Source organism: Nanorana parkeri, unplaced genomic scaffold (genome assembly GCF_000935625.1).
Source record: "Nanorana parkeri isolate BGI_ZX_2015 unplaced genomic scaffold, ASM93562v1 scaffold439, whole genome shotgun sequence".
Lineage (NCBI taxonomy): Eukaryota > Metazoa > Chordata > Amphibia > Anura > Dicroglossidae > Nanorana > Nanorana parkeri.
This window is the reverse complement of record NW_017306707.1, coordinates 159,075-173,446: the sequence shown is the minus strand read 5'-3', so window position 1 is coordinate 173,446 and position 14,372 is coordinate 159,075. Positions and strand designations below refer to the sequence as shown.

At 45.3% G+C, this 14,372-nt stretch overlaps 1 protein-coding gene across 3 annotated transcripts in view; it reads left to right on the top strand.

Moving 5' to 3' along the window:
* Positions 1–12,224: 12,224 nt before the first annotated feature.
* The window catches only part of RBM12B (RNA binding motif protein 12B), a 5,570-nt gene continuing 3,422 nt past the window's right edge, over positions 12,225–14,372 (top strand). Inside the window, exon 1 of one of the 3 annotated variants that reach the window (XM_018560192.1) lies at positions 12,225–12,235. The gene's annotated coding sequence lies outside the window, so the exon portion shown is untranslated. Of the gene's footprint in view, positions 12,236–14,133; positions 14,198–14,372 lie in introns of those variants that run through there. The other 2 variants (XM_018560190.1, XM_018560191.1) reach the window with 2 other exon arrangements.

Genomic DNA, 14,372 nt, shown 5'->3' with positions numbered 1-14,372 from the left:
TTCCCCAGAAAGCTATAGTCACCAAGTCTACTACCTGAATAGACTGTCCCTTGAAGTCCTCATTCATGTGGCAAAAATGTGCCGCCGATACCAGCAGAGGCTGGTTTCACAGGTGGAAGTGGAGAGTTGCAGCCGCTGAGGCCGTATAAAGTAACCACAGGCACATATTTGCTGTGTGAATGAGGCCTCAAGCTTTCCATACACTATATAATCTACTTTAGATCCTCAATGAAGGTGCCCATACACCTAATCGTATGCGATCGACTTTTCGTACGACAATCGTAAGGTGTATGGTGAGTGTGCAACCGACAATCGTACGACTTTTGTCCTTCCTGCATTTTCAGAAACTTCAGTTGATCGTACGATTTTCGCAAGGTTGGTGGCGTTTTCGTACATCAAAAGTTGTATGACTAACATTGATCATGCGCAAACGAAAATACGTGCGGTCGATTACCGCAATTCGTCCAGGTGTTTTTTTAAACTACCGCTGATTGAACCTTGCAATATTCGGGGCAGGATGGGGAAATCGTACGACGGTTCGATCATCGGACGAAAAGTTTTGTACGATATTTGTAAGGTGTATGGGCACCTTTTTATGCAGTGCACTCACTGGTCTGCCTCATTTACTGGCAACACCCCACCGCGCGGCAATCGTACACAATTCCGAGTGGTGGGGTGTTGTATAGGCGTGCACCGGCCCTTAAGATTGTACAATAGGATTTCTGCTTCCTCAACTTCTTTGGGGTCACTAGCTGACATTCGGGGTTTGAAAGACCTCTGATGTCTCCATAAAGAGGACCTGTCACATCATATTTGCTATTTCGTAGGGGGCTTGTTAGCCCCCTATGTGACAGCAATAAAGTTAAGTAAAAAAAATAAATAAATAAAAGTCACATTTTAAAAAATGCACATTTCTCTCCCGTTCATTGAAGGACACAGGGCAACAGATCGTAGATCCTGAATGGTAGGGTATATCGCCACCTGCAGGAGTAGGACGCTAGGCACATAACAAAAAGACAAGTGAAGGTTGTCGTCCTCGGCCGGCGTTCCTGCCGAAGTTTGTGTCGGCATTCCATCTGAATGAGGACATTGTCTTACCTTCCCTGTGTCCGAAGCCGGTTCATAGAAAGGAGCGTAAAAAAAAAAGTCCCCCGCCCCCACGTGCACGCACATACAAATGCAATCACGCGTCGGGTACACCTATTGTGCAAAAATGAATATTGTGCTACACATGTTACATATCGTCGCGAATGACGGAGTGAGAGCAATAATTCTAGGGCCATCAATCACTGCTTACACTAAACTGGGTATTGCAGTTTTTTTGCGGTTTCACGGCGCACTCAATTTTAAGCCTTGACATCTTTGGTATCTATTTACCCGACGTAATCCCGACTTTTATATATTTTCAAAAAAATTGGGCATTATATTCTGTTTCTGTGCACTAAATTTCATTTTAGTGTATTTTATCCTAGAAATACTAAATAAACATTTGCCCAAATACCGTGTGGCATAAAAAATTGCAGCTAGCGTTTTTTTTATTCTTCAGGGCCTCTGCCTTTAGAAAATATATCATTGTCTGAAGCTGTTTTCTAGCCAAAAATTCAGATTTTATCGTGTGTGCAAATCGTAAGACATTGCTCCAGACAGCAAGTAATTAAAACAACTGTATTCGCCAAAAGAATAGGTGTAAGGGCCCGTTCACACCAGATGCAGTGCGTTCCGGCCCGATTCTGGCCAGAACACACTGCCTGGCATTGCGGCCCGACTCACTTTTTTGTGGCTAAGGAGGGGGCATGGCGGGCCATTGAAGTGAATGGCACTGTAGCCACGCCCTCCGGCCACAATGCGATCGGCCACATGGGATCTCAAGGCACATTGAGGGGAATTTATCAAAACTGGAGCAGGTTTGCACTGCAGCCAATCAGTCTCTCTCTTTCATTTTCAAATATTACTTGAGCAAACTGAAGAGACATGCTAATTGGTTGCCTTTGGCAACTGCTCCAGATTATGTTTGCTCCAGTTTTGATAAATTCCCCTTAAAGGAGAACTATGAGGGGAGTGCTTTTCACTCACCTCATAGTTCTAGCCGACATGTGACAATGACACTGTCACAGGTCGGCTCAGTAGATCGGGAGGTGAGCGAACACATACCGGCGTTCGCTCACCTCTCGATCCTGTCACGGCTCTCTGCCGTGACGGGAGGGGCTGGATTCCCCCCTCCCCGCTCTAAACAATCTGTAGTTTTTCCTTAATATATTAAAAAATAAAAACCCCAGTGGTGAATAAATACCACCAAAAGAAAGCTCTATCTGTCCCCAAAAAAGGGTATAAAATTAATTTCAGTACAGCGCTGCATGACGGAATAAATGTCAGTCAAAGTACCGCAGCGCTGAATACTGAAAAATGGCCTGGATGGGAAGGGGGTTTAAACCCTGATGTCAACTGGTTAATATGCTTGTGGTCCGGTGCCATCAAAATAGTGCTTGCAGCATTTTGATCGGACCAGACCGCAGGCATAATGTGCCTTGCAATCCTGTGCGGCCAGAAGGCTTGGCTACGGTGCCATTCACTTCAATGGCCCGCCACTCCCCACACAAAAGTGAGCCGGCTGCAATGTGAGACAGTGCATTCTGGCTAGAATCGGGCCGGAACGCACTGCACTGAACGGGCCCTAATACCAATCCGAAGGGCAGTGCCTCTGATCTTGGCTCTCCTGCAGAGCCAAGATGGTTGAAAAATCAAAATAGATCCTGTCACTAAGGGTCACCATATGGTATACATGTTACAATCTGGCCATACAATTTCTGTGCAATCAACTTTAGATTTACCAAAACTATCCAATATGAGGACCAACCTAAACCATCCAATCATGCAGGCACTTATACTACATTGTTAACGGCTCGATACAAGTCGATTAACAAAATTGTAGGCTGAGCTTTGACTGTTCACTATTCTGATGGAGGTGGGCTGTCCACTGTCATAATACAATAATTGCTACGGGAGATTCGTCCATCCACTAGCACGGATGGAGAAATCTTTTTCAGGCTGAACGACAAAACCTAATAATGTATATTTATTAGATGTAATATAATATATATTTATATTTCTTCTTGCAAAGTGCCACCGACCTTGCTAAGGTATTTATTTCCTAAGCTTCTCAGCTCCATCTAGTGGCCATATTGTAGTATGGCCACATTCAAACTGGGGAAAAAAATTTAAAACATTCAGTTTTTGTATTATTTGCCAAAAATGTACACTCACAGGTATTCGGCGGGTGAAGGGTCCTGAGATTTGTTTATAAATAGACCTCCTAGTGGGAAATGATTGATGGATCCTAAATTTCGCCATTTAAAAAAATCTTTACACTCGTACATCAGCGTAAAATGGTATTCCTGTGCGGGCGCATGTGCACTTGATATTACCGGAGGGGAGAGGGGGAGTGACACAATGTCAGTGAATGTACGCACGCCGGGAGCGTGCACGCAGGACAGACTCCGTGGAACACAGTAAGAAATAGGAGGCGCCGCAGGATCAGAGAGCGGCACCAGCCATTGGAAACGAGTGGAAGGAAGAAGATGTTGGCATTAAGAGGCATCACATAAGGTAAGTAGTTACAGCAGCATTAGGGGGGACAAAAAAAAGGAGCCTTAAATGTGACTTTAAACGAAAATCATTCATCTCTGGGTGGTCAGTGTACAATTCAAGATTTTAAACAACTTTGTAGAGCTGCAACAATTATTCGATTAAGTCGATTAAAATCCACGATGGAAAACGTTGTCAGCGCTTTCCATCGTCGATTCGTTGGCTAAAATTTACTACGTCCGTTTACAACACAGAGGAAGGGACAACATGCCACTGGTGTAGGTCAAGAGATGTGAGGACAAAAAAAAGAAATGCAGGGGGATCGCTCTCTCTCTCATTCATAGATTTACACTGGTCCTGTGGGCAGGGATAATGGGCGGAGCCATATCAATGGTATGCTGCCATGGAGGCATTAGGAAATTATATTTGTATCTAAAGGTGCCCATACACTCTTCAGTTTTCATTTAAGAATCTTCCACGAATGGTCTTTCGAACGATAATCAAACAGTTGATGGGACACCAACGTTTTTTTTACTGTAATCCCGCTCGAATTTTCTCGATCGGTCAGGCTGGAAAACGTTTTTTTTAATTGAACCAAAATCAATGGGTTAGTGGCGTTTTCGTACGCAAAACAAATCGCAGCAAGAACACTGCACATGCGCAAAGAAAAATCCGTTCTGGCGATCGACAAAATTCGGTGAGTTGGTATTGCTAACGAACGATGATCAAAATCGACATTGGTCCGTGCATAGTGGGGTATTTGAGCTAGAACCGAAAGAGGGTTCTTGGCAGCAACAAATATTCCAATCTAAAATCTATAGGTGTATGGCCAGCTTTAGTGCAGACTTCTGGCAAAATCAGTCAGCCAATCACAGAATCAGGAAATTACATTTCTGGGGGTGTTTTGTATACAACTGTGCATTGCGAATGAGGTGATGCCAACAAGTTATACCAGAAGCCACCCAATGGCAAACATCTCAAGTCTTTGCATCCCAGGCAAAGAAAAAAAAAAAAGGTTCCTAAGAAAGGACAGTAAAGGGCGATGTGGGGATAGCAAAGCGCTGGACTATGTATGATCATCCCACAATTTAAGTGAGTGCAGAGTGATCGGATTACAGAAAATTTGGGAGCAATCACAATGAGTTATCTATGAGCAAAGGAATGCAGTCAAAAAGGTAAGAGTATGATCTGGGGGTGCTTCACTTGGTGAGGTCTAGGTTCAGCAATGTAATGTCCCCAAAAAATGAGGTCAGCTGACTCCCTGAATATACTGAGTGACCGGGTTTTTCCATCAATGGATTTTTTCTTCCCTGATGGCACGGGTATATTCTAGACATGTGCATTCGGAATCGAACGAACCTGCAAATCAACTAAAATCAGTTGATTTCGCTGGGTCGTCCGAATCCGAAATAACAAATTTATTAGATGCCCAAATATGCTAAAACTATATTTGGGCATAAATAAATTTGTTTGCAGAACAAGCGGCGGCCAAATTGCCCGCTGGTGCGTTCTGCGCAGGCGCTCCTCCATCTTTGTGTATACCTTGGTATACGCAAAGATGGTGGCACCTGAACATAGGGCACCTCCATCTTGGTGTATACTAAGATACACTCACAGATGGTGGCGCGCAAACACAGAACGTGCCGGCGGCCGACGCTCATTCTGCATTTTCAGTGTGATGTCACATGCTGAACGAGTGGGGGCCATATCTAGTATACACCAAGATGGCGACGCCCGAATATACGGGTGCTGCCATCTTGGTGTATTCCAAGATACACTCAAAGATGGCGGAGCGCCGGGGGCCGACGCAGCCACTGCTCGTTCTGCATATACAGTGTGTGGTTTCCGGATTCGTTGCCTCCGAAACAGCAGAAAAATGTGATGAAACGAATGGAATTTTTTTTTCGTATTCATTTGTTTCGTAACAAAACACATTTTTTTGCAGTGCACATGTCTAGTATATTCTAAGATGACAATGTCAGGATACATCGGGCTCAGATTGTGAAAGATTGGATCTGGGAGCATGAGACACCATTGTCACACATGGATTGGCCTCCACAGAGTCCAGACCTTAAAGGAGAACTATGGGGTTAGGGCTTTTCCCCATAGTTCTCCTTAGGGTAACGGGAGGACACAAACTAGCGTTCTCCCGTCACCCTAAGCTCGCGGAATACTGAGACGCTGAAGCGGATCCCGACAATTATGTCTGGATCCGCCCAGCTGCATGACTGACAGCTGGCTCTGCCTATCTAAACGCAGAGCCAGCTGTACCCGCCCTCTCCCCCGTCCGTTCCGCCAGTCAGCGCTGGCGGATCGGAGCGGGGAGGGGGGAATCCAGCCCCTCCCCTGTCACGGCAGAGAGCCGTGACAGGATCGAGAGGTGAGCCAACGCCGGTATGTGTTCGCTCACCTCCCGATCTACTGAGCCGACCTGTGACACTCTCATTGTCACAGGTTGGCTAGAACTATGAGGTGAGTGAAAAGCTTAAACTAGTCACCTTGATTTCCTACAATCCCCCGAACTCGGCCCAGGTGCCCTTTTTTGCTCGTATGTGGCAAACTTTGATGCCGCATGTCCAGGGGGCGGTGATATATGCGGGGGACTCTAATCTCGCTTTGGACAGTATTCTAGATAAAAGGGGCGCGGGTAAAATTAAACATCCTTTGAAGACTAGTAGGCCCCTGGCGAAGTTATTGAATTTGTATTCTTTGGTAGATATTTGGAGGGAGTTAAATCCCTCAGCCAAAGACTATACATATTTCTCACAGGTGCAATCTAGTTATTCAAGGATAGATCACTTTTTTGTGGGGATTTCACTAGTACCGTTAGTGCTGTCTTCAACTATTAGAGAGACGGCCTGGTCGGATCATTCAATACTGGTGATGGGTTTGTCAAAGATAGAAGACGTTAATAGACCATGCTATTGGCGATTGAATGAGTCCCTCTTAAGTGACCCGGAAGCATACGAGGAGATCTGCTTACATTTGCAAGCTTATTTTAATCTGAATGTAGCCCCTGATATGTCACCTATTATGGTGTGGGCAGCTCACAAGGCTACAATTCGGGGCCGATTTATTGAATTGGCTACTAGATATAAAAAAAGAAGATCCAAACGAATAAACAAGCTAGACCGGGAACTTCAACAGCTGACTCGAGCTCACAAAAACAACCCATTACCAGAACTCTTGACCTCCATAGCTAAAACCCGGCTAGAATTAAATTTCATATTGACCACCAGAGCAGAAAAAAGCATCCGCTGGTCAGACAATAAATTATACGCCCATAGAGATAAAGTTGGCACTCGTCTGGCCCGTAAACTTGCCCCTAGGTCTCGAATATATTCAACACCCAAAATACGTTGTGCGTCGGGCGAGTATTCGCTCAACCCAAAAAATGTGTTGAATGAATTCTACACTAAGCTCTACCAGGACCAAACTCCAGTCTCCTCGGACACCGTTAAGGCATTTCTGGACGATATAGTAATACCGCATATACCATTAGATCACAAAAAAATAATGGAGGAACCTATTAGGCTGCTTGAAATTAAAAGAGCAATTAAACAGGCCCAGATGGGCTGACGGCCCTATACTATCAGAAATTCTCAGAGGTACTGGCACCACATCTGGAGACATTCTTTAACCAGTTGACATCCGCGGTGTTAAACCCCCTTCCCATCCAGGCCATTTTTCAGTATTCAGCGCTGCGGTACTTTGACTGACATTTATTCCGTCATGCAGCGCTGTACTGAAATTAATTTTATACCCTTTTTTGGGGACAGATAGAGCTTTCTTTTGGTGGTATTTATTCACCACTGGGGGTTTTATTTTTTTACTATATTAAGGAAAAATTACCTCGGACGGCAAGAGGTTAATGAATTACAAAAGGGGGGAGCCTTAGATGTGGATCTTAACAGGGCTTTTATCACTGTTATTCCTAAACCAAATAAAGACCCAGGGGAAGTCTCAAACTATCGCCCAATTTCCCTAATCAACAACGATCTAAAGCTATTGACTAAAATATTAGCTAATAGGCTTAATTCCTTCCTGATCCCTTACATACATAGGGATCAAGTCGGCTTTATGGGGGGTCGCCAGGGTGCTGATCAGATACGGAGGGCGATTGATATTATGACTATACTACACTCAGGCTGGGATGGGACTCCCCCTCAGTCTGGGATGTTTATGTCCATCGGCCTCCAGAAAGCGTTTGATTCAGTGTCATGGCATTATTTGTTTCCTCTCTTAGAGAAGTGGGTGTCGGGTCCGAGCACGTCAGGTTCCGGTCCAAGTGGCTCCATGTCGGGTTCCGGTCCCACGGATGAACGGTGTCCCAGTTCAAGCCACTGTGCGGGGACGCACACGGAGGGGACATCCCGGCAGCACCGCTAGGCCGCGCAGGCGCAGACGCCCTGTGACCCGGCGGGATCCGCCCCGCACGTGATGACGTCACTGCACTGGCGTGCGCGAGTGACGTCATCACGTCAGCGCACGCGCAGTGTACGCCCTCAGCCTATTTAAAGCCCCACAGGACTGAGAATCATTGCTGAGTGATTATCAGCCAGCACCAGTCGTCTAGTGATCTTGCTCCTGTTAAAACCTGTGATCTGGCTTCCTCCCTGACGCTCCCTCTGGATAACCCTTCTGTACCTTGTTGCCTGCATATTACCGACCCGGCTTGCCTCTTGACTCTCCTTTGGATCCTGCATTGTACTTCGTTGTCCGCATGTTACCGACCCGGCTCGGCTAGACCTCTCCATTGATCCTCGATACCCTGCACGGCTGCCCACTCTGCCAAGCACATCACCTGCTGCCTATACCTGGCATCCGGATCCGGCACCCGTGCACCCCTTGCCTGACACACACTGTCTTCAACCCCAGTGCTCATCAGACAGGGTTGCAAGGGAGGTCCTACTCATCATCTCGGGCCCACACCTCGGACCTAACAGTGGGGCTTCGGCCCATCCTTCTTGAGAGTGCTTCAGGCATTGTATAATAACCCTTCGGCACAAATAAAGATGCAGGGACATTTATCAGACCTTATCCCCATTCTCCAGGGCACTAGACAGGGATGCCCGCTCTCCCCACTACTTTTCGCTCTGGTGATTGAGCCGTTGGCCATCGCCATTCGCGAAAATGTAGATATTAAAGGGGTGAGGTGTGGCGCCCAGGAACACAAATGTGAGCTGTTTGCCGATGATTTATTATTATTTATTACAGCTCCTTTGACCACACTCCCAAATGCTCTGAAACTATTATACCAATTCTCGAGAGTCTCTGGACTGCGGGTCAATACATCGAAATCGGTAGCTCTTATTATAAATCTCCCCCAGGAACTGAGGCTTTAGCTGTCTAACCATTTTAGTTTTAGTTGGTCCACTGACTATATACAATATTTGGGGATTCAGTTAACCTTTACTTTCCCTCAGTTATATAAAACCAATTACATCCCACTATATCGCCAACTTTTAGAGGACATGTCTAGATGGAAATTCCTTAAACTATCTTGGTTGGGCCGCATACACGCAATTAAGATGACTCTCCTCCCTAAGATACTATACTTCTTTAGAACATTACCTATTGCAATATCCAAGTCTGATGTTGCGAAATTTCAATCTTCAGTAGTAAAGTATATTTGGGATAATAGGTGCTCCAGGCTAGCTCAAAAGGTCCTATACCGATCTAAAAGATGGGATGGATTGGGCGTACCCAATTTCTATCAATACTATAGGGCAGCGCGGATAGCACAACTGTCTTCGGTATATGGTCAAGGCTACTTGCCGGATTGGGTCTCAATGGAGGCACTCTCAGCGTCGAGTGCACCCATTGAGACACTTAAGTGGCTAAGCCCGAGACAGAGACCACCCATTTTGGCCCCAACATTATCTCAATCTTTGGCCCTATGGGATGTGGTCAGACAGAAAGAGGTTATGGTATCATCTTATACCCCTTTAGCACCTATGTTTAATAACCCGAATTTCCCCCCAAGCAGACAATCCAAAGCATTCTGTTGGTGGCAGGACAAGCACAGTTCTTCCAGGCACGGAAACCCATAACTTAATACTTATGTCAGGAGACTCTCACCATGCCGGTGACTGAACTATTCCATCTTCAACAAATACTCCACTTTTTGGGATCGTTGAGGTTACCCTCCCTGGATAAACCATTTAGCACTGCATATGAGAGGTGGTGCCTGGAGAATGGTGGACAGAGGAGGGGTATCTCAATAATATATCTTCTGGTAGATACGAAGACTAAACCACCTTTTATGTCAGAGTGGGAGATAGATATAGCAATCGATCTCCCGATAGCGGTTTGGCAGCAATGCTGCCTGCGAGGTCTCTCGGGGCTGCTCAACACTTCTTTAGCTGAAGCGAATTACAAAGTAATATCTAGATGGTATATGGTCCCCTCCAGGATGGCTAGGATATTTCCATGGACATCTCCCGACTGCTTCCGAGGTTGCTCATACATGGTGGCAGTGTCCTACGGTGCGATCCTTTTGGAACAGACTCGTTGCTCTTATATATAGAGTTGTTCGAGTCCATGTTCCAAAGGAGGCTCAATATGCTTTATTGAATTTCCCCATACCAGGAACCTCGAGAGCCCTAGACAAATTGATATCTTTTTTTCTTTCTGGCAGCTAAAATGACTATAGCAAAATCCTAGAGGCTACCAACGATACCTTTTCAACAGGTCAAAGCAAAACTATCATGGATAATGGTACATGAGAAGATGCAGAGCATCCTAACGGACTCTGAAAAGAGTTTTGAATTAACCTGGTCACCATGGATTTGCTATACGGGAGTGTCGGCTGTGGTCTGACTAGGTTTTAAATAACTACAATGTGGAATGGGAAAAGTGTTTAGGGAAGGCCCCTTTTCCCTCTTTTTTTTTCTTCTCCCTTTTCTTTCTGTCTCTCGTCCTTTTTTTTCCTTTTCTTTTGTCCTGTGTTGTGTGATGAATCCCTTGGTGTCACCAGACAATACCTTAAGCAAATGGGAGAGTATGCCCACTCGAGGACGCAGGGTCCACAATATATTGGGGTAATACAGGGATCAAAGTGGGTTAGATGAACCACCATTGGTTATAAAATCATAGATTGTAACCCACCCAAACTAGGATATTTCTATGGATACTCGAACACGTTTCGATACCTGTCAGTAGGTTGGGGTCTCTTGTCGATGAATCTCATACAATACATCCTGTCATATTGTTTATTACACGAGGTAGCTGGGTTATAGACATAAGAAAGCTTTAACAGCAATTTTTTTTTCTTTCTTTTATTGTTCAATTGATCATCTTTTGAGGATTCGGGCTCACAGCACAAGGAAATCTCAAGGAAATAGATTTAGTCACGCGGTTTATCTCACTAGGTATCTGGGGCACTGTCACAAGGAATGATGTACGTCGATTCCGTAATGAGAAAGTTTCAGGAGACTTTGCGCCATGGTCTCTCCCCTCATCACTACAAGATCTTGGGGAGAAATTAATGCAACTCTGCACCGAAATAAATGTTGTGTAATGATGTGTAATCAAAGCCAAAGGCGGTCCAATTAAATATTAAAGTGTGTAATATAGTAATGTGTCACTTGCAGTCGCCACTGGTCACTTGCACCCCATACAGCGATTAGACCTGAGATGACAGCCATGGTGCTCGCAGTGATAACACGGATGGCGCCATGTTTCCCAGAATCATGGAAGATGAAGATCACCAGCACTCAGCCAAAAGCATGGAGTTCATCTGCTGGTTTATTGAAGTAACATGTCACAAGAGTAATTTAGCCAACTTTTCGGTGCCATGCAGGCTCCCTTCATCAGGGCGACAGATATCAGATGAATGCCATGCTTTGTGCTGAGGTGTTGGTGATTGCCGTATTTCATATTAGAGTGTGTGAATTTTTTTTTTTGGGCCTGGCAGTGTAATTTTATTCATTATGTATAGTAGTGAGGGATTGGAACACCTGTCAGGTTTTTATTGCTGTCGGTGTCCCCATTAGGAAGATTCACCCTCTCTATTTGTCCTGGTGACTTATTACTGAAAGTGGAAGAAAATCCTCAATTTTAAATGGGATCAGATATAGATGAAAAATCTTCCAAAGGGGACACTAGTTCTGGTGACCCAGCTGATTGTGGCCAGGAATTTCCCTCTCCTTGGAGGGATTTTCATTCACTTCCTGTTGCTGCGATCAGAGAGGAAGTGAAGATAAATCTCCCCAAATGGAAAGATGGCAAAAAAAAAAGCTGACAGGTGTTATAAAACTCCGCTCCAAAATTAAGTCACTTTCTGGTTGCTTTTTATATTTACACACAATAGGAACTCATTGTACATTCCTGTGAATGCCTTTATTCCTGTGTGTATCAGAGGGACACTTGGCAGGAACCTGATGTACACCACTATGCCAGGTACAGCGAGCGGCCACACACACACACGGAAAGCTGCCGATTGGTCAGCTGTATCACGTGCCTAACATGGCCGCCCGTGGACCTAATTTTGTCCGTGAAGCAAGAGCCGCGCGCTAGCAGTGACGTCACGGGGCGGTTCCTTCCCCAGGATTCCAGGCGGTTCTGGAGAGGAAGCTTTGGGCGCCATTGTGCTACGGAGAGAAGTTGGAGGTCGGCGAGGTGGAGTAGCTTGGTCGATATCGGACTTGTGGTAAATATGTGCATGGGAGAGGTATGGGAGGTTTGGCTCCGTGCTGGTATTAGAGGAGTGACGCCATGCTGGACCTTGCTCCAGAGCGCTCCGTGATTGTCTCGTGAGTGGCGGCCCACAGGACCCGTCGCCCATAGAAACCAGGTATCTTATTTCATTGGAGGGCTGATGGGGGCTCAAGCTGGAGTGCTGCCTCGGTTTCTAGTGTGTCTGTTATGAAGGGCACCTGTGGAACACATGCGATGCGGAGTATTAGAGTCACTCGGCTCTCAGCAGCAGCTCACTATTTCTTCATCACAGCTCTGTTCAGTGACTGGGCGCAATACAAAGAAGCAAAGTGTGGGCCTCTGAGCTTACACAGAGCTGGGGACTATATCTGCATGCCATGTGACAGTGCTGACCAATCACAGGGAGAGATGAGTCACGTGGTCCTCCATACTTGGAGATAAAGACTAATTGTGCAGAATGGACCAGAGAGGTAGGTGTGTTGGTCACCTGGTAGAATCCTGGACCTGAGCGTCACTTCTGGGCTTGGGGCATTGGCTGAATGTGCAAGCGCGTAGGCACGCTAAGCATTACATCGGCAGTCTCAAACAGCTGATCGGGTCCAGATTTTTTACAATCTTATGTGCATCTATTGTGCATGTGCTAAGAAGCAGTGGTTGATATTAAAATTAACTTGTTTTGCACAAAAAAAACAACCTTAAAGGTAAACTTGATATTACATTTATAAATATTGGTTCTGTAAGTTTCTTGCAGACATATTTGATTTGAAAATCCTGTGTAGGACATTTCTGCTTTAACCCAAATTGCCTGTGACCTCAGCGTGTAAAAGGTCAATGTGACTGATCTAGGTGTGTAAAGCTTGCACACACCTGTGGACTGAATGAAATAAATAGAACAGTTTCCTCTGACGCTGAACAACATGGATGGACGAATCCCTCCGCTCTTTCTATAGTGTTCTGACAGCGGTCATTGCAGGCTGTCAGAATAACCCCAACAGTGCTTGCACTTGATTGGGTGAACGGTGTTTGTAGCCAAACATTTTTCAACATGTTCCTTCTGCAAAAGTCGATCTGAATATCGACTGCTGAGGGATTAGGGTCAGGAACGCAGCAAATTTCGTCTTGACTCCTGCTGGATTGGCTGAAATTCATAGGGGGAATTTATCAAAACTGGAGCAGATTAGCTTTGCAGCCAATCAGTTTCTATGTCTCATTTTCAAATCTTAACAGAACAAACTGAAGAGATGCTGATTGGTTGCCATGGGCAACTGCTCCAGATTCTGTTTGCTCCAGTTGTGATAAATCTCCCCCAGTGTGTGTACCTGACTTTGAGATGGTTTCTTTTTCAATAAAATTGCTTGTGCGTTCAAGAGTTCCCAGTACAAATAACACTGCTTAGCTGCAGCAAAATAATCATCTTTTCAATGTCCTAGCTGTAGGCTGTGTCACCCATGCCTGTCCTCAGAAAACTGTCCTAGTGTGAGGGACCTTTCCCGTCCTGCCTAGGACAGGACCAATGGTTGGACGTGCGACGCAGGAACAAGCTCTGGAACTCATTTGTTGGTGCCGGGTGTGCGTGTCCAATAGTTTCTCAAACTAGAAGAGACCACACGTGGCTTACAGCTCTGACATTGCTTCTTCTGCCAAAGCAAACAGTGCTTTTTTTTTCTTCTTAAACCGGGGACGTTTGAGTACATGGGCAATCTAATTGTATGCTTGAATACATGGGCAGTTTTATTGGAAAGGTGAACCTTGTTTTGTGACATTGTAGTGGAGCAGCAGCGATAAGTGTCAGCAAGTAGTCTTTGATGAACCTCACTTTAGCTCACACCATTCTTTGGATCTCTTAAAGTTACATTTTTAAATTAACAAACATGTTCTTTTATCTCCACAGTTAAGTTTAAAGTGTTGAGATCTTCAAGAAATTAAAAGGGAACTATTGTGCATTTTCTGTGAGTATGTTTTGTGAAATGGTTGCGCTTTACCCTAAATTAAATTTATGTTTCTACTGACTTTGTCTGGGGTAGGCAAACTCTGGCTCTCCAGCTGTGGTGAAACTACAAATCCCATAATACCTTAGGGTGTCAGTCTTGCAATGCCTCATGGGATTTGTAGTTGCACCACAGCTGGAG